At 38.3% G+C, this 23,018-nt stretch overlaps 1 protein-coding gene across 2 annotated transcripts in view; it reads left to right on the top strand.

Moving 5' to 3' along the window:
* KDM4C (lysine demethylase 4C) overlaps positions 1-23,018 on the top strand; it is a 397,677-nt gene that overhangs the window by 355,812 nt on the left and 18,847 nt on the right. The gene's annotated exons all lie outside the window — the stretch shown is intronic.

The following is a 23,018-nucleotide window of genomic DNA, read 5'->3' on the forward strand; positions in this document are numbered from 1 at the left end:
TTCAGCTCTGGCATTTGGTGGTTCTGGGACCTCAGTGCCTCAGTCATGAAAGTCTTTTTTTGCATAACAGTTATGCTATCTCCCTCACCCCTTCTTTTAACTTTTGGAATACCTTATTTGATTAAACTGTGCTTATTAAACTGCTGTTCCAACTCTGATAACTAATGTTTTCTAGTGGGTACTTTACTGTTATTTTAAATAGGACCTAGGTGAACTTTTGCTTCTCCTTACTATTTCTTTTTAATATTTAAGTAAGCCTTCTCAAATTCTTTTGATTAAATGAGAAGCTTATGTGGCTAGGAAACAAAATGACAATTCCTCCCACCCCATTCTGTTTTTAAGTGTTGGCATATTTAAATTACTTGAACAGTTATTCTTCTTTATGCTTCCCTAGAGTATGCCTTTTATTAATTTGGCTTTAGAGTGGCATCAGTGACCAGACATCTGAGACCAGACATTTGGAGAACTGACCCTTAATAATGTAGTTGTAGCTACTACCTTGCCCTCTTTTTTTTTTTTTTTTTCTGCTTGGAAAATAAAAGTCCACTGCATTAGAAAATATTTCTTAATAGCTCTTTAGTTGAAATAATTATGCATTAACTGCAGTTAACAATTTATTTAACTTTATAGGATTGTTCAAATATTCTAGACTTTTGTTGTCCTGGGGTAGATATTGATTTATCAGCTTTCTTTTGCTTGCATTTTTTTAAGCTTTTTTAAAAATTTTATTTACTTATTTTCCTTTTTGTTGCCCTTGTTGTCTTTTTTTATTGTTGTTGTAGTTATTATTGTTGTTGTTATTGATGTGGTTGTTATTGGATAGGACAGAGAAAAATGGAGAGAGGAGGGGAAGACAGAGGGGGGAGAGAAAGATAGACACCTGCAGACCTGCTTCACTGCCTGTGAAGCGACTCCCCTGCAGGTGGGGAGCCGGGGGCTTGAACCCGGATCCTTACCGCCCGACTCCCTTGCTTGCATTTTTATACCATTAATAAGGACAAGACTATAAACAAAAGTGACCACTCATGAAAGACTTTAAAGCAAGGGAGTCTAGAAGAATTATAAATTCACAGACTTGATGATAAAGCCGAAAAGGTGAATTATTTTTCCTTATGAAATTCTAACTGTAGTTTCACTTCACTACATTGCTATTCATTAATAGTAACTGTTAATGGGTTGCTATTCTCGTTGGGATAGATTATCCCTTTGAAATTTTGGTTCACAGTCACTGAGCATCTGTACCAGAATCACACCTAGTGCTGGCAAAGTAGGTGTGATTCCAGCTCAGTTGTTGGTCTGTAAGTTAGTAAGTGGGTGCTTTCTCTCTACTATACTAGAGGTTAGAAAAGAGCCAGCAGTTTAGTTTAGTCTAAAAGAAAGAGCAGTTTCATAAAGTTAGAAAGGTCTGACACTGACAGGTACCACTTAACAGCACTGTCTCCAGAACTTGACATGCCTGAACTATTTTCATCCTTACAGCCTCACACATTGGGCACTATTATTTTTCACATTTTGCCAATGAGAAAACCGAGACATAACGAAGTAAATAGCATTCCCAAGATCACATAAAGCTTATAAATATGGAAAGAATATTAAATTCCAGAATCTAACTCCAATTCCCCTTTATGTGCTGCCTGTAAAGAAAGATCATTTAAAGTTGAGGAAAAGGTATTCGGCATCAGAAAATTGCAAACATATATAGTAGACTACAGATTTTTAACTTTACCCAATCCTACCCAGACTGTGCTTACTGTAAAATTTACTTTCTTGTACGCAAACTGAATACTGATCTGGACAAATAGAGAACACTTTGGTGGGGACTGGGAAGGTTTATTCCTAGGTATTTTAAAAATATGTATTTATTTATTCCCTTTTGTTACCCTTGTTTTATTGTTTTTGTCGTTATTGGATAGCACAGAGAGAAATGGAGAAGAGGAGGGGAAGACAGAGAGGGGGAGAGAAAGATAGACACCTGCAGACCTGCTTCACCGCTTATAAAGCGACTCCCCTGCACTTAACCTGCTGCGCTACCGCCCAGCTCCTGCTAGGTCACATCTTACTTATTTTTGGCATAGCTTTTAAATGACCTTTCCCTAGACTGAAGACCCCACCAATATGTCCTGGAGCTCCGCTTCCCCAGAGACTAGGGAAAGAGAGAGGCAGACTGGGAGTATGAACCGACCAGTCAATGCCCATGTTCAGCGGGGAAGCAATTACAGAAGCCAGACCTTCTACCCTCTGCAACCCACAATGACCCTGGGTCCATGCTCCCAGAGGGATAGAGAATGGGAAAGCTATCAGGGGAGGGGGTGGGATATGGAGATTGGGTGGTGGGAATTGTGTGGAATTGTACCTCTCCTACCCTATGGTTTTGTTAATTAATCCTTTCTTAAATAAAAAAGAAGAAAAAAGCCTCAAAGTCTACAGTGGGTGTGTTTAAGGCACAAGAAAGAGCCAGTGCTAGTGCTAAAATTTTGATTCTTAGGCTGACATACTAGAGTCCTAGGAATAGCTGATGATTGATTTTTTTAAGTCCAAAAACTGGATAGGAGAAAGAAAAAGAAGCAGCAAGAAAAAAGCCAGACATAAGGAATTCTCTCTTAATTGAGGGATAGTGGGTCTTTTTATTCTATTTAGGTCTTCAGTTGATTGGACAAGGCTCGCCCATAGTATAGTAGTTTACTTGGCTCAGTTATAAATTCGAATGCTAAGGTCATCTGAAAACACCCTCACAGAAGACTTATCCAGGATAATGTTTTATCAAGTATCTGGGTGCCACATTATCCAGTCAAGTTAGTTCAAAAAGTTGAATATCAAAAAATTTTTTCCTGGTTATTATAAAAGATAGCCTTGTGGTCTCAGGACCACTGACCCTGTAGCAATGTATAATTTCCTTTTCCTCATATATTTGGTCAGTTTGCTATGTACTTTATCTTGACCATCAACCAGTTTCTTTTTTTTTTAAATTTTTTATTTAAGAAAGGATTAATGAACAAAAACATAAGGTAGGAGGGGTACAACTCCACACAATTCCCACCACCCAATCGCCATAGCCCACCCCCTCCCATGATAGCTTTCCCGTTCTCTAGCCCTCTGGGAGCATGGACCCAGGGTCGTTGAGGGTTGCAGAAGGCAGAAGGTCTGGCTTCTGTAATTGCTTCCCTGCTGAACATGGGCGTTGACTGGTCGGTCCATACTCCCAGTCTGCCTCTCTCTTTCCCTAGTAAGGTGTGTCTCTGGGGAAGCTGAGTTCCAGGACATATTGGTGGGGTCTTCAATCCAGGGAAGCCTGGCCAGCATCCTGGTGGCATCTGGTACCCGAGTAATGAAGCTGAAGGGTTGTCATTCCACACGTGAAGTCTCTGGATACAGTCTGAGGTGAAGCATGTTGAGGTGGCAATCGTTGCGTTGGCTAGGTTGTGATCGGCGGATGCAAAATTATTTGGTTTGGATTGGGAGATGCATACGGGAAAGTGGGCCCTATCCAAGGGTTCCAGGACTGGGGGAAGTAGGGGCTCTATAGTGGAGATGTTAGGTTCCTGCTGTCTTAGGGTTCAAAAAGACAATCGATAGTTAATGTAATCATCACATTATTTGTTAATTGGGTTAACTTTGAAAAGTCCCTTTGTTATGGTTTGCTGTACAGTATCCAGTATCTTGTATATAGCTGTGCTATTGGATGCTTCTACTTGGTCTAGGCTTTTGAGAGAGTCCGCATATCAAATACATAGCCTATATATTAAAAAGATTCAGTTTGTCTTTTGAGAAACTTTGAGACATACAATTGATTTTCCCCCTCTCATATTAATTAACTACTGATTTATATGTCTACATTTTGCTAGGAGTGTACATAAACACCATTCCCACCAACAAAGGACTGTGACCCATCCCTCCCGCTCACTCCCACCCCCCACTGGCCCAGGAAGCTGCATGTCTACCCCTCGCCACTGGGTTTTTACTTTGGTGCCCTACTTACAATTTGATCAGGTCCTGCTTTTAGTTTCCCTTTCAGATCTTCTTAGTCAGCTTCTGTTGATGAGTGGGATCATCCCATACTCATCTTTATGTTTCTGACTTAGTTCACTTTACATAATTCCTTCTAGCTCTGTCCAAGATGGGTCAGAGAAGGTGGGTTCATTGTTTTTGATAGCTGCATAGTATTCCATTGTGTATATATACCACAGCTTTCTCAGCCACTCATCTGTTGTTGGGCACCTGGGTTGCTTCCAGGTTTTAGCTATTATGAATTGTGCTGCTATGAACATAGGAGTACACACCTCTTTTTGGTTGGGTGTTATGGAGTCCTTGGGGTATAAGCCCAGGAGAGGAATGACTGGATCATATGGAAGGCCCATGTCTAGCCTTCTGAGAGTTTTCCAGACTGCTCTTCACAGAGGCTGTACCAATTTACATTCCCACCAGCAATTTAAAAGGGTTCCTCTGTCCACACAACCTCTCCAACATTTGTTGCTGCTGTCCTTTTTGATGTATGCCATTCTTACAGGAGTGAGGTAGTATCTTAGTGTTGTCTTAATTTGCATTTCTCTGACAATCAGTGACCTAGAGCAGTTTTTCATGTGTTTGTTAGCCTTTTGTATCTCCTCTGAGGTGAATGTTTTGTTCATATCCTCTGCACATTTTTGGATGGGGGTCATTTGCTTTTTTGCTGCTAAGTTTGCTGAGCTCTTTATATATTTTGGTGATTAGTTTCTTGTCTGATGTCTGGCATGTGAAGATCTTCTCCCATTCTGTGAGGGGTCTCTCTGTTTGTTTAATAGTTTCTTTGGATGTGCAGAAGCTTTTCAATTTGATGTAGTCCCATTGGTTTGTTTCTGCTTTAGTCTTCCTTGCAGTTGGGTTTGATTCATCAAAGATGTCCTTGAGGTGTATGTGGGAAAGCGTTTTACCAATGTTTTCCTCTAAGTATTTGATTGTTTCTGATCTGACATCTAGGTCTTTGATCCATTTGGAGTTGATTTTTGTTTCTGGTGAGATAAAGTGGTTCAATTTCATTCTTCTGCATGTTTCAACCCAGTTTTCCCAGCACCATTTATTGAAGAGAGCCTCCTTTTTCCATTTAATCCTTTGGGCCCCCTTATCAAAGATTAGATGCCCATACGTGTTGGGATTTACTTCTGGGCTTTCAATTCTGTTCCACTGGTCTGTGTGCCTATTTTTGTTCCATGCTGTTTTGATGATGATGGCTTTATAATATAGTTTTAGGTCTAGGAGTGTGATGCCTCCATCTGTTTCTTTTCCTTAAGATGGTTTTGGCAATTCTAGGTGTTTTCAGGTTCCAGATAAATGATTGTAGTGTTTGTTCTATTCTCTTAAAGAAGCTTGGTGAAACTTTGATGGGTATTGCATTAAATTTGTATATGGCTCTGGGGAGAATATTCATTTTGATGATATTTATTTTTCCAATCCATGAGCATGGGATATCTTTCCATTTCTTGGTATCAGTTTCTATTTCCTTGAGTAGCGACTCATAGTTTTCAGCATATAAGTCTTTCACTTCTTTGGTCAACTTTATTCCTAGGTATTTGATTGATTTTGCTGAAACAGTAAATGGGAGTGCTTTCTGGATGTCTTCTTCTTCAGATTTAGTGTTTGCATAAAGAAATGCCACTGATTTTTGTACATTGATTTTGTACCCTGATACCTTGCTATATTGCCTAATAACTTCCAGTAATTTTCTACTGGATTCTTTAGGTCTTTCTATGTATACTATCATATCATCTGCAAATAGTGAGAGCTTGACTTCTTCCCTTCCAATCTGTATCCCTTTGATTTCTTTCTCTTGCCTGATTGCTATGGCAAGAACTTCCAATACTATGTTGAAGAGTAACGGTGACAGTGGACAGCCCTGTCTAGTCCCCGATCTGAGGGGGAATGCTTTCAGCTTCTGTCCATTGAGTATGATGTTGGCTGTAGGTTTGCTATATATATAGACTCCACTATCTTGAGGAATTTCCCATCTATTCCCATTTTTTGTAGAGTTTTGAGCATGAATGGGTGTTGGATTTTGTCAAAGGCTTTCTCTGCATCTATTGAGATAATCATGTGGTTTTTGGCTTTGCTTTTATTGATGTGGTGAATGACATTGATTGACTTAGGGATGTTGAACCAACCTTGCATTCCTGGGATGAATCCCACTTGGTCATGATGAACAATCTTTTTGATGTGTTGCTGTATCTGGTTGGCCAGGATCTTGTTTAATATTTTGGCATCTATGTTCATCAGCGATATTGGTCTGTAGTTTTCCTTTTTTGTTCTGTCCCTATCAGCTTTTGGTATCAGGGTGATGTTGGCTTCATAAAAGGTGGAAGGGAGTATTCCTGTTTCTTCAATCTTATGGAATAGCTTAAGAAGTATGGGTATTAACTGTTTCCTGAAAATTTTGTAGAATTCGTTTGTGAAGCCATCTGGTCCAGGACTTTTGTTGTTGGGGAGATTCTTAATAATGGTTTCAATTTCTTTGTCTGTGATTGGTGCATTTAGATTTTGTAGTACTTCTTGGTTCAGTTTTGGAAGTGCATAGGTTTCCAGGAATTGTTCCAGGATTCTCTGGATTTCTGTGGTGTCAGTTGTGATATCTCCTCCATCGTTTACAATTTTATGAATTTGAGTCTTCTCTCTTTTTTGTTTGGTGAGTCTGGCTAGGGGTTTGTCAATTTTGTTTAATCTTTCAAAGAACCAACATTTGGCTTCATTGATCTTTTGTATGGTTCTTTTATTTTCGATGTTGTTTATTTCTGCTCGAACTTTAGTGATTTCTGTCCTTCTGGTTGCTTTAGGGTTCCTTTGTTCCTCTTCCTCTAATTCCTTGAGGTGTGCAGTAAGGTCGTTCATTTGGGCTTCTTCTTGGTGTTTAATATGTGATTGTATGGCTATAAGTTTGCCTCTCAGTACTGCTTTAGCTGTGTCCCAAATATTTTGATAGGTTGTTTCTTCATTTTCATTAGTTTCCAGGAACATTTGAATTTCCTGTTGAGTGAGTCTCTGACCCAATGGTTCTTAAGGAGCATGTTGTTTAGTTTCCAACTGTGTCTTTTAATAATTTTCCGTTTGTTGTAACCAGTTTCTTAAAATGAAAATTCTTGTGGTCCAGGAGGTGGCGCAGTGGATAAAGCTCTTGACTCTCAAGTGTGAGGGCCTGAGTTCAAGCCCCAGCAGTACACGTACCAGAGTGATGTTTGGTTCTTTCTCTCTCTCCTCCTATCTTTCTCATCAATAAATAAATAAAATCTTTTTAAAAAAGGAAAATTCTTTGGTTATATATGACAAACTTTAAAAAAACAGTCCTAGCTGGGAAAATGTCTCAACTGGTTGAGAGCATCACTCATTCATGCCTGAGTTCCAGTGCGCCTCATGCCTTGGAGAGTTGCTCTGGCTCTGCCCTCCTGCCCTCCCTCCCTCCATCATGTCTCCTCTCTGCCTTATGTGAAGCTTATAGATAATAAGTAAAATTAATACTTAGAAAATTACATATACACAGTTATCAAGGATTGATTGGGGTCTTTATTTCTCCTTGATGTTAAAGAAAGGTGTATAATTAAAGAACTTTGTAGTATGGAAACTAGACTTAAATTTAAAATATAAGAATTTATAGATTTATTAAATTTAGAGGTTTAAACAATTAAGAATATTATAAATTTCTTCATAAATTTATTCCCATGTATGATAAGCATGTTTACATTGCACAGTATTTTAGACCATATGAGTTAATCATTATAGACATTTAACTTCCACTTTTATTATTTTTCTACATCAGAACTATCTTCAGGGACAAGAAGGCCCTTATTAGATGTTTCACCTGAAAATAAGGAAAATGCAGTCAGATCTGTTTCTGTCTTAGTATCTTTCAGATGGTGACAGAATAATTTGGTGGAAATGCTAAATACATTCCACATTCCTCAGAGAAATCTTGTTTTCATTATATCATATACCTATTGCATCTGAAACTGGGGGTAGAAAATGACTTTTTCTTCTGGTTGTCTGAAAACTCTCATCCCCACAATGTGCTTATCGAGTATGAATGCCGCTGGGAAAGCTTTCATCAAATGTACTGTGACATCTGTGTGATTGACTAGTGAGGAACTTTGCTAAACTGCCAGTACTTGATAACTAGAACTACTCTAAAAGTACAGCATAATTTTATTTATTTTAACTGTAGAAAATCAGAATATTAAGCTTAATCATCCCATCTTGTTTTATTTATGACACATAGTTCTTTATGAACTGCTTTAATACAGAAAGTTACAGTCCATTATTTATAGAATCATTGATCATGATTTATTTTAACAGGAAAAAGATCTTTAATTCAGACTGACCTGTCCAGTGTTCGAAAATTAATATGCTGAGTGTTAAAATGCCTATGTTAGGAATATGTAACTAGAGAGATATTTGGGGCAATAGGGAGAAAGTGTGTGTGTGTGTGTGTGTGTGTGTGTGTGTGTGTGTGTGTGTGTGTGTGTGTGTGTGTGTGTGTGTATGAATGAGAGGAGATTTTTACCACTTTGTTGGAGGGGGTGGTCAATGGCTTATAGTACAGTTGTCAACACAGTGAGAACCCTTTTTTTTTTTGATGGGGGCAGAGGGAGGCTACCAGGAAATTTCTCTCAATAGCTACTTTATTTCTGTGATAGCCAGAAAAACATCTCCAAAATTCTCTCTTATATACCTGCACAATGTGTATATTGGCCAAGTTAAACTTGGCATACAATCTGTAGCTGTCAAGAGAAGTAATAAAAGATATATTGCTACATACTTCCATCTATCAGTCTATGAAATTGCAACACACTTCCTGATGAATTTTTTGTTTGTTACTATTTTGATGGGAATCAAAGTTACTCACCTGAGACCTCAAGGACCTTAGCGATTCCAGGCATCAGTCCCCTTCCTCCTACCCTGCCCCCAACCTCAGCTGAAACCTGGGGTCCTGTAGCATACTCAAGTTGACACTAGAGTGATGACTGCTTCTTCTCATCTGAACTTAGAGTTCATTCTGAGGGAGGAGGATAGTGCCGCACAGTCCAGATAGTTCTAGGACAAGCATGTAACATTCACTGCTGATTTTGAAAAGTGAAACAGGACCATTTAGAAATTTGACAACAAGAGTACATCACTGAAATTTCCACGAGCACTTGGTATATTTTTTCAGTTTCTCTTGAAATGTGAAAAAGGAACAAGAACTATAATAATCTTAAGGATTCCAGGGATGGATTGTCTTGGCCTTTTGTTTATTCAGGCTACTCAGTGCAAGCTGAAGTTGTGAGAGCTGTTTCTTTTCTTTTGCTGTGGACAAATGATTTAAATCCAGCTTTCATTCTCTTCCCCTCAAACACACATACACATAAAAATTGGAATAATAATTTCCACTTTCTAAATTTATTGAAAGAACAGAAACTGCCTAACATATAGTAGACACAAAATCAATTTTTAGTACTTTCATTTCAGTATGTAGAACAGGGGTGGGGAATGTCTAGCATGCGTAATCATTTGATTTGGCACCTCAGAGGCAACTACAGGTGTGACTCAAAATTCAGTAAGTCTAGGAGCTTTGTTATACATTTTAATTTTTATTTTATTGATTGATTGATTTGATTTATTTATAAAATAAAAAATAGAAAATATCGAAAAACCATAGGATAAAAGGGGTAAAATTCCACACATTTCCTACCACCAGAGCTCTATATCCCATCCCCTCCACTGGAAGCTTTCCTGTTCTTTATCTCTCTGGGATTGTGGACCCAGGATCATTATGAGAGCTTTTTTTTTTTTTTATACCAGCATTAAGTGCCAACTTTTAAGTTGATAGTTCACAAATTATGTCTTAAGTTTCCAAATAGCCCTTGACAGAAGTGGCCCTTCCACCCCTTTCTCTCCCATCTAGTTTATGCTACTCTTCTCTGGTCTTGATGAAATGTGGCTAGATGTGTCCTTACAGCTGTATTCCTACTTACTGTAAGACAAACCAGGTGCCTGTGTGTGTGCCTTCACTGAGTGAGCTAATTGTTCCTACTTGCTGTAAAGCAGGCACTGTGTGATAGATACTCAGTGTTCAGCACCCTATAATCTGTACTTGAGAAGCATAGATGTAAGCATGATGTGGGTATTAGGAGGCAAATAAAAACACCTGAGAAGGTTTGAGAAAGTAAGAAAAAAAAGTCTCAGAAACATTCTTTGTATTGAGATTCAAATTTAGGAGCTAAGGGATAATGAATAAATAAATAGGTTCTTGCTATTAAGATACATTGGTTGACTATGGTGTGCTCATTTGGCATATTATTATTAAGCATTCAAAACAACATGGGGGGCGCTGGGTGACGGCATACACCATTAGGTGTGCATAATTACCTTGCACAAGGACTTGGGCTCAAGCCACGTTTCCCCATCTGCAGGTGTTGAAGCAGGTCTGCAGGTGTCTATTGTTCTCTCCCTATCCTCCCTCCCCTCTTAATTTCTCTCTGCCCTATTTAATAAAACAGAAATAAGATGAAAAAAATAAATAAAATGGTGTAAGGAATTTGATTTATAAAAAAAATACATGTTCAAATAAGTGAGCCAGATATACACTGTCTGTACACACCAAAGGAAAATAGGCTCTTACTAAGTTAGCTTCTATCTGGAGGTTCTCTGGATTTTCAAGTCAGGTAAAGGTTATGACCCAACACAGACCATCTGTATTATGCTTATTTGACTGATGCGCCTTATAAGCCCCACTCTCCCAATGCAGTCTGGTTTTTTTTAAAATTAATGAAAAATTGCCATAGGTTCCCGAAACTTTCTTTGGTTTAGGATTATGGAGGTATGACCCATATGCCATTCAAGTGCTCAGAAATGGTGCTCTTGTTTCTCTTTTCTAACTGTGGAAAATGAGTTTGAGATGAAATTCTTACCACATCCCTATTGATTTTTATTTCCTTGGGAAGCATTTTATACACATAAAAGAATATTAACACTTCTGCTCCACATTCAGTTTAAGTGGTGTCAGTTGTCATTGTATTTATAAGAAATAAATTTTTTTGCTTTTTTTTTTCTGCCTCCAGTGTTACTGCTTGGGGCTCAGTGCCGACACTACAAATCCACAGCTCCTGGAGGCATTTTTAGTTTAGTTTTTTTTTCTTTTATTTGAAAGGACAGAGAAATTGAGAGGGAAGGATGAATAGAGAAGTATATCTACAGGCCTGATTCATGACTCATGAATCTTCCTCCCTGCACGTGGGGAGCGGGGGCTCAAATGCAGATCCTTGCACATGTTGATATGTTCACTTAACCGAGTGCACCACTGCCCAGCCCACCCCAAATAATTTTTCTAAAAAAGTAAACTCATTCTTTTTTTAAAAAAAATTTTAATTTATTTATTTTCCCTTTTGTTGCCCTTGTTTTTTATTGTTGTTGTAGTTATTGTTGTTGTTATTGATGTTGTCGTTGTTAGAACAGAGAGAAATGGAGAGAGGAGGGGAAGACAGAGACGGGGAGAGAAAGATAGACATCTGAAAACCTGCTTCACCGCCTGTGAAGTGACTCCCCTGCAGGTGGGGAGCCGGGGGCTCAAACTGGGATCCTTGTGCTGGTCCTTGCGCTTTGTGCCACCTGCGCTTAACCCATTGCACTACCACCCTACTCCCTTAAGCTCATTCTTTATTAATGTTTGTACAGTGTATGAATGTGGCAAATCAGACACTAGTCTTCTAACATTTAAGTAATTAAATTTCTATGGACAGTGACCAGTAAGATAGCTCACCTGGTAGGGTTGCCTGCATTACTTATGTGCAACCGAGGAATACTACATGGGTGTACTATAGCACTGGGGAAAGCTTTGTCTCTTCTTCCCTCTCTCTTTCTGAAAAAGTCAACCTGGAGTGGTCAGACTCTGGTAACAACAACAGCAAGATGACATGGCTATCGTAATTATTATTATAAATTTAATATTTAAAATTCTAAAAACGCTTTGATTTTAATCACCTAATTCCCATAACTCACATCAGCCATTAATTTAGTAGTTCAGATTCTTTTAAGTATTTCAGACATCTTCAGAAAAAAAAAAACACACACACACACATGAAGTGGTAATTAAAAAATTATAAACAGATTATATTGGATAGACTGTATTTAAACAATGTAACTGAGGGATAAGTGGATATAAGAAATTACCTAACCGAGGGGAAACAGTGTTACTATGTTGGCCAGGAGTTTACTAAGAAAAATTAATCAGAGAATCTCAAGATTATTCAGAGGCACAGAGCCTGGTTAAACCTTTATAAAGTAAGCCCACAGGCTAACTATTGATAAGATCAGTTTTCATCTATTGATAATTATCAATCTCTAATCCATGTGCTCTTCAGCTGAGGCCCTAAATAATCTCAGAATTTCATGAACCATCTCTTAGGTTAGCAGGGTGGGAAGTTAACAACCCTTAGGACTTTTTTTTTCCTCTTCATTGTAGCTTTTTTCTCTTACAATCTGAGGCTTACCTATGGGGCTATTGAAGTCCGTATTTTCCCATTTATAGATTGTATGTATGTTATCCACTGACTCTGTAGTCATTACATTGACAATTTTCATTTAGCATTGGTCTGTGAAGAAAGATATGTCATTACCCTGAAATCCCACATTGGAGACTGTTTGCCCTGTCAGTTATATTTTTCTTCAAATACATACTTTCCTCACTTGACAGTATTTCTCTTTTGGTAATTATCTCCAGGCAATTGGTTTGGGGAAACTTATTCCCAGGAGATAGGGTTATGGTGTTTTCCCATCTTTTTCACAAGGGCCCTCAAGGTATAGGATCACATCTTTAGTTTAACAAAATAACTACCTTGAACTTGAGGGCAATGTTATTAATTTCTAGGACTTCATTATCTCTTCTCATCGCAGAGCTTAAGCCTAAGCAAGGTTGGCAGATAGCATGATCTAAACTTACCCTGTTGTGGGGACTATCCAAAAATAGTGTCTTCTTTGAGCTATATATGCAGATATGTGTTTGGTGCCCTGGGGGAGTTAGAGATGTATAGAATAGGTATGGCAGTGACCTTGAGGCCTCTGGAAACAAGTATATTTGAAGACTCAGGAGAAAGTTATTCCTAGAAACATTCCTTGCTATGTGGGATTCCGGAGGTTATGGAAAATGATTCAAAAGATAGCAATTATAATAAATCAGAATGTTGACAGACATCCCATTGGGAAGGAGCAGTGAGTTATATTACTAATTTATTCTCTGTGTATTCTAGATACAAGTCCTTTTTCAGATGTTTTACATTTTTTCTCCCAGTCTGAATATACTTTATTATTTGGCATAACATTTTGGTTATCCATTTGGCAGTTGGTAGATACTGAATAACTTCAGCTTAAGCTACTTTTAATAATGCTGCTATGGATATTTGCTTTCAAGTTTCCAGGTGACTATATCTTCATTGCTCTGGATAAATTTATAGAAGTCTGATTATTGAGTTATATGGTAAGGTGTGTTTAGCTTTATAAGAATTTGACACACTGTTTTCCAAAATAGCTGTGCCTTTCTGCATTCCTGCCAGAAATGTACGAGATTAGTTTCCCACCTTCTCACCAACACCTTGTAGTACTAGTCTTTCAGGGTGATAACTATTCTTGTGGGTGTGTTGTAGTACCTCAATGTAATTTTAATTTTAGGAGCCAGGTGGTGGCACACCTGGTTGAGCGCACATGTTACAATGCGCAAGGACCTGGATTTGATCCCCCAGTCCCCACCTGCAGGGGGAAAGCCTCACAAGTGGTGTGTCTCTGTATCTCACCCTCTATATCCCTCCCTTCCCTCTCAGTTTCTGACTGTCTCTATCCAATAAATAAATAAAGGTAATAAAATTTTTTAAAAAATTAATTTTAAGCATCTTTGTCGGATGGTTACTAATTCTGCATACATCATCATTGCTGAAAACACTACTTAAATATTTTGTTTATTTTTTAATCTAGTTGCAAGTTTAAAAAACATTCTGCATGTGATATGTGATTTACAAATAATGTTCTCCAGTTTGTATCCTCTCAGTTTCTTAGTAGTTGTGAATAAGAGAAGTTTTACATTCTGGTGTCCATTTTATCAATTTATTTCTTACAGATCATACTTTTAATGCCACATCTTCTAAAATCTTTGGCTAATTTACAGTTACAGAATATTTTCTCTCCTAGAAGTTTTATAGTTTTAGGTCTGGCATTTAGAGTTACGATCTGATCTGACGTTTGTGTATGGTGTTAGGTCAGAGTTTAAATTCTATAAGATGAAAGTCTTCAGCCTAACATAATGAGTTGTCATAGTATTAGATAAGAGAATGTCTATCATCATCATCAGACTGCAGTACCACAAGCTATGGCTCCTTTCTGTTCCTTGACTTAACTGCCTTAAACTTGCTCTACAGGAAGAAAAATAATCTATATTAGTTGCCCTTTTTAATATTGTTAACTTCTGGAAGTTGTGTTGACAGCTTATTATCAGATCTACTTATCAGGACTATCTTGGAAATATTTATTTTATTGGTCTTCAGTGTTAATTTCACCATTATTATTTCTGTACCTTTAGAGAAAAACAGAGAAAACTTTGAGATCTTAAATATGACAAATGTGCTTAAGACTTAAAACTATTTGACATACAAACTATTATGTTTTAGCTGTGTTCTAGAAAAGTCTCAGGGAAAATTCAAGCCTTCTGTGATTTGACTTCCATATAAGATTTCTTTGAAGTATCTAACTCTGATAAATCGTGAAAGCTCTTGTACAAATGAAACCACTAATCACCCAATAAAGAAACTAAAAAGAAAGAAGCCTTACAAAATATTTAAGAATATAGTGAATAAAGATGCTTATTGCCCCCGAAATAGATGCTCCCCCATTATAAAATATTTAGGAATAAACAATAAAAATGTGAAATACATATATTTGATATAATTTAAATCAGTGTTTTCAAGATCATATTTTAAACCAGAGCATACATTTAATAAGAAGGAAAAAAAGGGGGGAGAAAGGGAAGTAATTTTGTTAGCAACGTAATGGAAATTAATGAAGTGCTTGCTTAAAGAAGAAATTAAACTACAGATTTCCATTTAACTTAAACTGTTCTGTCAGCTCTAATCCAGTTTGATATGTGACATCCACTAATCTGAGCTTCTTAAAAACAAGTATTATATCTATATGAGTTACTATTATAGACCCAGTTCTTATTGCAAGATCTGTTTATAGTAAGTAGATAATAAATACTAAATTAAGGACTAAATAAATTTAATATTAATAGGCATCACAAGCACAACTATTAAATTTGTGTTCTTTGTCATAACTTAGATAATTAGGATCCTACTTTAAAATTCGTAATGTTAAATTTTATTCTAAAATTTGAGTGCAAGTGCATGTGTCCAATTCTTAAAAAAAAAAAACAAACAAATATTTAATCCTTAGAGCAGAGCTGTGTTCTAGAAAAGTCTCAGGGAAAATTTCAAGTCCTCTGTGATTTGACTTCCATTTAAGATTTCTTTGAAGTATCTAAAACCTTGATAAATTGTGAAAGCTCTTGTACAAATGAAATACATTGTCAATGTTCTCTCTACTACCACAAGACTGATAAATCTGTCACAACATGAGGCTTGTGGTAATAAGGCAAATGTTGGCCCCAAGACCAGCACTGTTGAGAAATTTATTTAGTGATTTTAGCAGGTTCTCTAGTGAATGTTTGCCTCTGAACTGTGGATATTGGTGACATATTTTACTGTATATGTTTAAAGTATGCAACATCATGGTTTGACTTATTTGTGTTGTGAAATGGTTATCATAAATTTTGCTAGCAAGCAAAGTGATAACTCACCTGGTAGAGCACATGCATTGCCACATAGGAGGCTCCCAATTCAAGCCCCCTTCCCAGCCCTCTCACCTGTCCCATCTTCAGGGGGTACACTTCAAAGGCAGTGGAGCAGTGCGACTGGGTCTTCTCTATGTTTCTTCCTCTCTGTCACTAACCTTCTGTTAAAGCTGACCACCAGGAATGGTGTATGTATGGTAGGTACTGAACCCGATGAAGATGACCTGGTGTCAAAAATAATAATAATGGGACCAGAAAAATAGCTTACTTCGTAGTATGTTGCTTTGCCATATACATGACCCAGGTTCAAGCTCAGGCCCCACCTCATTGTTAGAAGCTTAGGTGCTATGGTTTCTTTCACACATGCTTTCTTTGCCTCTATTGTCTTTCTCTACCTAAAACAATAAAACCAATAGTAGTAATGTTTTCTTATTATCCTCCATTAACGCAATAGAATGGAAAAAAGAGGAAGGCAGTTTTTCTCCTTGTGATTTGAACTCTAGATTCTCTTTCAACAAATTTCATATGAAATTTAACAAATTTTGTGCTTGAGAGTCTGATGTCACAGGTTCAATCCTCAGCACCACTATATGTCAGAGATGAGCAGTGCTCTGGTTAAAAATTACAAAAAAAAATAATAAAATTTAACAATTTCATATCAACCGTGTTAATCATATTCTTCATGTAATACTTCATATTCCTAGCACCTTATGAGAAGTTTATGCTTTTTGACCATTTCCAATACCCCCTCTTAAACCCACAGATTTGATCTTTTGTAATAGTTTTTTCTTCTTTTTTTGCCTCCAGGGTTTTGTCACTGGGCTCGGTGTCTACACTATGAATCCACTGTTCCTGGTGGCTATCTTCTTTTTTCATTGTTGTTTCTGCTGCTGTTGCTGCTATTGTTGCTCCTGTTGTTGTTGGATAGGGCAGAGAGAAATTGAGAGAGGAGGAGAGAAGGAGACACCTGCAGACCTGCTTCATCACTTGTGAAGTTACCACCCCCCATCCCCACCCATCCCGCGCAGCAGGTGGGGAGCTGGGGGCTCGAATGAGGATCCTTGTGCCAGTCCTTGCACTTCGCACTATGTACGCTTAACCCAGTGTGCTACTGCATGACCCCCTGTAATAGTTCTTTTTTAAATTTTTTTATTTATAAAAAGGAAACATTGACTAAACCATAGGATAAGAGGGGTACAACTCCATACAATTCCCACCACCGGAACTCTGTATCCCATCCCATCCCCTGAGAGCTTTCCTATTCTTTATCCCTCTGGGAGTATGAACCCAAGGCCATTATGGGATGCAGAAGGTGGAAGGTCTGGCTTCTGTAATTGCTTCCCCGTTGAACATGGGCGTTGACAGGGTGATCCCTAGGTTGATCCATACTCCCAGCCTGTCTTTCTCTTTCCCTAGTGGGGAAGGGCTCTGGGGAAGCAGAGCTCCAGGACACATTGGTAGAGTTGTCTGTCCAGGGAAGTCTGGTTGGTATCATGCTAGCATCTGAAACCTGGTGATTGAAAAGAGAGTTAACATAAAAAGCCAAATAAATTGTTGACCCATCATGGACCTAAAGGCTGGAATAGTGCAGATGAAGAGTTGGGGGGTTGTCCTCCATTTTGTAGATAGCTAGTAGGCATACTGTAGTTATATTCCAAAGGGCCTGTGGCTATACTAGGTTGTCTGTTTGTTTTTCTTTTTTCTCTGAGCCTGAAATCTGATATGTAGGTGGATCCAAGTTATTGTCTGGGGAGATGATTTCATGGCTGGGAAAAAGACCAGAAAGCTAGATCAGGGAAGAAAGTAGCTCCCTAGTATGGGAAGTGGGTATAAATATAGTTGACTATAAACCCCATCAATTTGATGTGATCTGGGACCCATATTCAGCTTAGGGAGCCTATGTGACCTCTGCATTTCTGTAGATCTGAGCTCATGTTCTGTGGTCATGAGTAGGAACTTTCCAAGATGCCCCAATATTGACCCATCTTCCTCAGGTGTAGCATAGAATATGTTGTCCATCCTCCTTTTGGAGGATGGACCATTCACTACCATTGTTGATCCAAGTTGAGGGCAAAGTCCTATGGGGGCCCACAAAAGGGTCTGTTGTGTTGTTCCTGATAGAAATGACTGGTAACAATGAAGAGAGGGATTTATTTGAGGTCTAGGCCCATCATGTCTGATTGGGAATCTCAGGACTCTTCAATTAGGGCCCCAGTTGATGGGGTGGCCTGATAGTGACTAAAGAGCTATCGTTAAAGCATGCCAGTCTCTTGCCCTTATTCAGCTTTTACAGTCCTTGCTTTGATAAGGTTAGTTTTGGAGTGAGTGAGAGAATTGTAATAGGAAGTAGGTAAGGAGGGTGTCTAAGTCTTAAGTAGACACTATTTCATTATGAACTTTATACTGACTCACTGCAGACTCTTGTGTACTTTTGCTTTCAGTTATATATTTTGTCCTAATTTATGGATACATGTGAACCATATGCTCTATCTCAGTGGGACCTAGTCTATGTCTAGGTTTTGGGACTTTGTTAGGAAGTGAACCTCCTATAATGGAATTAAGAGAATACTATGAAAGGAAAGGTCTTACCCAAGCAATGAGGGTGAAGGGTTGACATTTCATGTAATAGTTTTTTTAAGCCGCCACATATAAATAGGATTGTTCCTCCCTAGGATTCCCACAACATGAACCAGTAACTGGGTGACACGTCTGCTGTGTTCTCTGAGAAGTTTCTCATTTCCTCAAGGAGGTGATCAGCGCTTTTGATATTCATATACTTTTTTCAAAAAGAGAAAGTATCAATGACCAATTTTACTAGGCAAAATGTGTGGTTAAAAGTAGTAATAAGAGTTAGTAACTAAGTTTTAATGATCATATACTTCATAATGTACCCATGGCTAGCTGAAGGTTCAAGAAATCCAGGAGAATCTGAAATGAAGAATACAGATTCAGCACACTCCTCTGGGTACAATTCAACCTGCTGCTTTATATCTTGTCAGGACTAAAAAAAATACATATACAAGTTTTATTTGTCTATGTGCATGCAGATAACTGTTTAGTTGAGTGATCCTAGCATTATGTTGACTTTGTGAAAAAAGGAATCTTATATACTATTGATGCCATTGTTCAAATTAAACCATTTGCTGGCAAATCTATTTCTTTTATCCTTTATCTTTCTGTATCTTAATATCTGTTTTCCATGGTATCATCCCTGAGTCTTCCTTTTGTAGTTTAACCTAGCTCCAGCATCTCCTCCACGAATCCCCTTTCTCAGATGCCTGTGCCCTTTGGGCTTCTACTCCCTTTGGCACATTTTTGAGCATAGTTGCCGTAGAGACAAATCTATAGCAATTCAAAACCAAATGTGTCTTTTCAAGGAAAGTAATTGCCAATACTAACAAAACCTTGGGGCTAGGGAATGAAGATTGAAAAAAAAATACCATAATTGAAATATTGACTACTCCATGTTCATTAAACAAATGTTAGCAAAATCTGCTGTCAAATAAAGATTAATATCTAGCATGAAAAGGAAAGAGAGGTGCCTGTTTCAAAGGTTCATTGACTATCAGTGAAAAGCATAGCATGATCCTCTACTTGATTCTGTACCAGGTGTTCCAGGCTTGAGTGTGATCCGTTAAGCTAATCACACCACCCTCCTCTCATGTATTTTTTTAAGCCTTTGGATTAAAAGCTTTTGTTTGGACAAATCTGACAATAATGTATTATCTACATTTCATTTTCATTCTCATCTGGGAATTTATAAACAGTAAAATTCTCCTTAACTTCACACTGAGATTATTTTGATTTGACAGTCTTTTGACAACACAAGAAATCATTTGGGTAGTTTTGAAATTTCTGACTTCTCTTTAAGGATAATAGTGTTAATGTAAATGGATTGATTCATTATTCTCTCCTTAGCCTATTTATCTGTCTACCATTTGTGAATGACTAGACTCATCAAAAAATGGATGGTGCTAATCACATAATCCTACTCTATATGACAGTCTATTATGAACATGATCGTTTTAAGTTTATGCATTCACATTAATTTTGAAAGCAAATACTTGTTAAACTACTAGAGACAGAAGCAGTAGCTTAGATGAAAAGCAGTTATGTAATGAATTTGTTCACATTTTGTTGTATGCATCTTTAAAGAAATTCTGGATCATTTCTCTTGTACATATGTATGTTTCAAGAGAGGCCACACTTGGTAGAGCAGAAATGTTATATAGAGCAGAGCAGACACTTGGTAGAGCAGACATGTTATATATATACATATATATATATATATATATATATATGCTTTAAGATTCATCTGCTTCTGAAATTAACATATTATGGGCTGATACTTTTTTGACAAACCATATTTTCTTTTTCTCTTTTTTTATTACCTTTATTTATTTATTTATTGGATAGAGACAGCCAGAAATTGAGAGGGAATCAGGGGATAGATAGAAAGAAAGAGAGAGAGACACCTGCAGCACTGCTTCACCACTCGCACACAAAGCTTTCCCCCTGCAGGTGGGGACTGGAGACTCGAACCTGGGTCCTTGTTCATTATAATGTGAACACTCAACCAGGTGCGCCACCACCCGGCCCCAACAAACCATATTCTCATATCCTTTCATTTGTCCTTACTGTTTTCTGACCCCTTCCTCCATAATCCTTTGTTTAAAATTCTCTCCACATGTTACTCATTTAGTTAAATTCTTGCCCTGCTGGGCAGTGAAATTAGCAGCCTGGGAGGTGACTTGGTGATCCTGTATCAAATGTTCCACAGTGATATCTCTCTCAAATAAATAAGTAAACAAATATTTTTTAAAAAAGAAACACGAAAACATTTTAAAAGAAACATGAACCTACCACCAGCTCTTTATGACTGTATGCAGGACATCTCATTGCTTAGCCTGTCTCATAAAAATGGAAGGAGTGGTTTAGGAGATCTCTTAGACCTCTTCTGATAATGGTAAGAGAGAAAAGTGATTAGTTATCAATAATTGTCTCTGACTGTAAGTACTGGAATGTGCCCTTGGCTTAGCCTTCTACTCTACTGCACACATATGCTATCTTTTCCTGATTCTGTGTGGTCAGTGTGAAGTGGTGTGTAGTTCATGTAAGGCACACTAGAATGAGGCTGCAAGTTGGAAAATATCTCAAAAACCCACACTGCAACATGCATGCCATTTGTATGTTGCAAATATTTGGAATATAGTAGGGACAAGTTATGCTTGTATCTCAATTGAGGAGTAGGTAATCTAACATATTTTCAGTTACCATTATATCTTTGTTACACAGTACACAGAAGCTTTGTAACAGTCCTTTTTAAGAAAGTTAGATTGTTCTGTAGTTTCTTCTCCACAGGACATAGGTATTGGCAGGTTGATCCACACACCCAGCCTGTTTCTATCTTCCCCTAATGGGCTAGAGCTCTGGAGAGGCAAGGTTCCAGGACATACTGATAAGGTTGTCTGCCCAGAGAAGTCAGAATGGAATCGTGGTAGCATTTGCAACATGGTGTCTGGAAGGTGGAGAACATAAATTGAGACAAAATAGTTAATGAACAGGAACCAAAAAGTAGTAATAGAGCAGATGAAATTAGGGATCTTAGAGTGGAAGAAAGCTAGGAAGTCTATTTTAGGCTTGTTTCTAGGGGTCCACGACTATAGTAGTCTTTGCTTGAGTTTGATAGCTGACATGAAGTTTGATAAAAATATTGTCTGAGAGAATGGTGTTAGAGTAGAGATAGGGTCATAAGTTACTTGGAGGGGAAGACAGAACTGGACCTGGAAGAGAAAGGGGTTAATTATGAACAAATGTAAACAGAGAGTTGTGGAGATGATAGTTAACCCATATCTGCAACCTTAAGAAAACTGTATTGGCTTGCAATGGAGGGACTGGGGATTCAGAACTCTTGTGGTACAGACATATACCTGTTGACATGTAATTTTGTAAATCAATATTAAATCACTAATACAATTTTTTTAAGTTTAATTTTTTAAATATTTACTTATTGGATAGAGGCAGAAAAATAGATAGGGAAGGGAGAGTGAGAGAGGAGGCACAAGAAAGAGAGCTCCCTGCAGCATTGCTTCAGCACTCAGGAAGCTTTCTCCCTGCATGCGGGGACTAGAAGCTTGAACTGAGCTCCTTGTTCATTGTCACTGTGTGCTCAACAGGGCTGTAAAAGCCTTATTCCAACAATAATCTCAGACCCAGGCACCCCTGTCTTTCATCAATCATGCAAAGTCATCTAACTGGTTACATTAAAATAGACCTTGTTATGACTGGGAGATTAGCAGATAGCTCACCTGGTAGAGTACACACCTTACTGTGCATGGGTCCTAGGTTTAAGCCCTGGCACCACATGGAAGCACTATAGCACAGGGGTTGCGGGGAGAGGAACCCCATAAAACAGTGTTGTGCCGTCTCTCCCTCTTTTTTTTTTTTTTTTAAAGATTTCTTCCTTTTTTTTTTCTTTTTTAAATCTTTATTTCTTGGATAGAGACAGTCAGAAATCAAGAGGAAAGGGAGTGATAGAGAAAGAGACAGAGAGACGCCTGCAGCCCTGCTTCACCACTCATGAAGCTTTCCCCCTGCAGGTGGGGACCAGGGGCTCAAACCTGGGCCCTTGGGCACTGTAACATGTGTTCAACCAGGTGCGCCACCACCAGGCCCCCATCTCTCCCTCTTTATCTAAACTAAATAGAATTAAGAAAAAAGTGACTCGGGATTGGTGATTTCTTCTTCTAGCGTTTGCCCTTCTTCCGTAGCCAGTCAACAGCGTCAGGTTGAGCCTGATGTAAAGTTTTGAGACCTCCTTTGAATCTGGAGAGGTGGCAGTCGTTGACTATGTGGGTCATAGTCTGTCTGTAGCCGCAGGGGCAGTTCGGGTCGTCTCTGGCTCCCCAGCGATGGAACATAGCGGCGCACCGGCCATGGCCTGTTCGATAGCGATTGAGGAGGGCCCAATCATAATGTGCTAGGTCAAAGCCGGGTTGATGTTTGCAGGGGTCTGTGATGAGGTGTTTGTTCTTTACCTCAGCTGACTGCCAACTCTGTTTCCAAGAGTCTGGAACAGAGAAGTTCAGTGTAGGCATAGGGGACCAGATTGGATGATGAGACGTCAAGCGTTGGACAGGGTGGGCGAAGATATCCACGTATATTGGCAGGTCCGGTCGAGCGTAGACGTGGGAAATGA

The sequence above is a fragment of the Erinaceus europaeus genome, chromosome 10 (assembly GCF_950295315.1).
Source record: "Erinaceus europaeus chromosome 10, mEriEur2.1, whole genome shotgun sequence".
NCBI classification, from domain to species: domain Eukaryota; kingdom Metazoa; phylum Chordata; class Mammalia; order Eulipotyphla; family Erinaceidae; genus Erinaceus; species Erinaceus europaeus.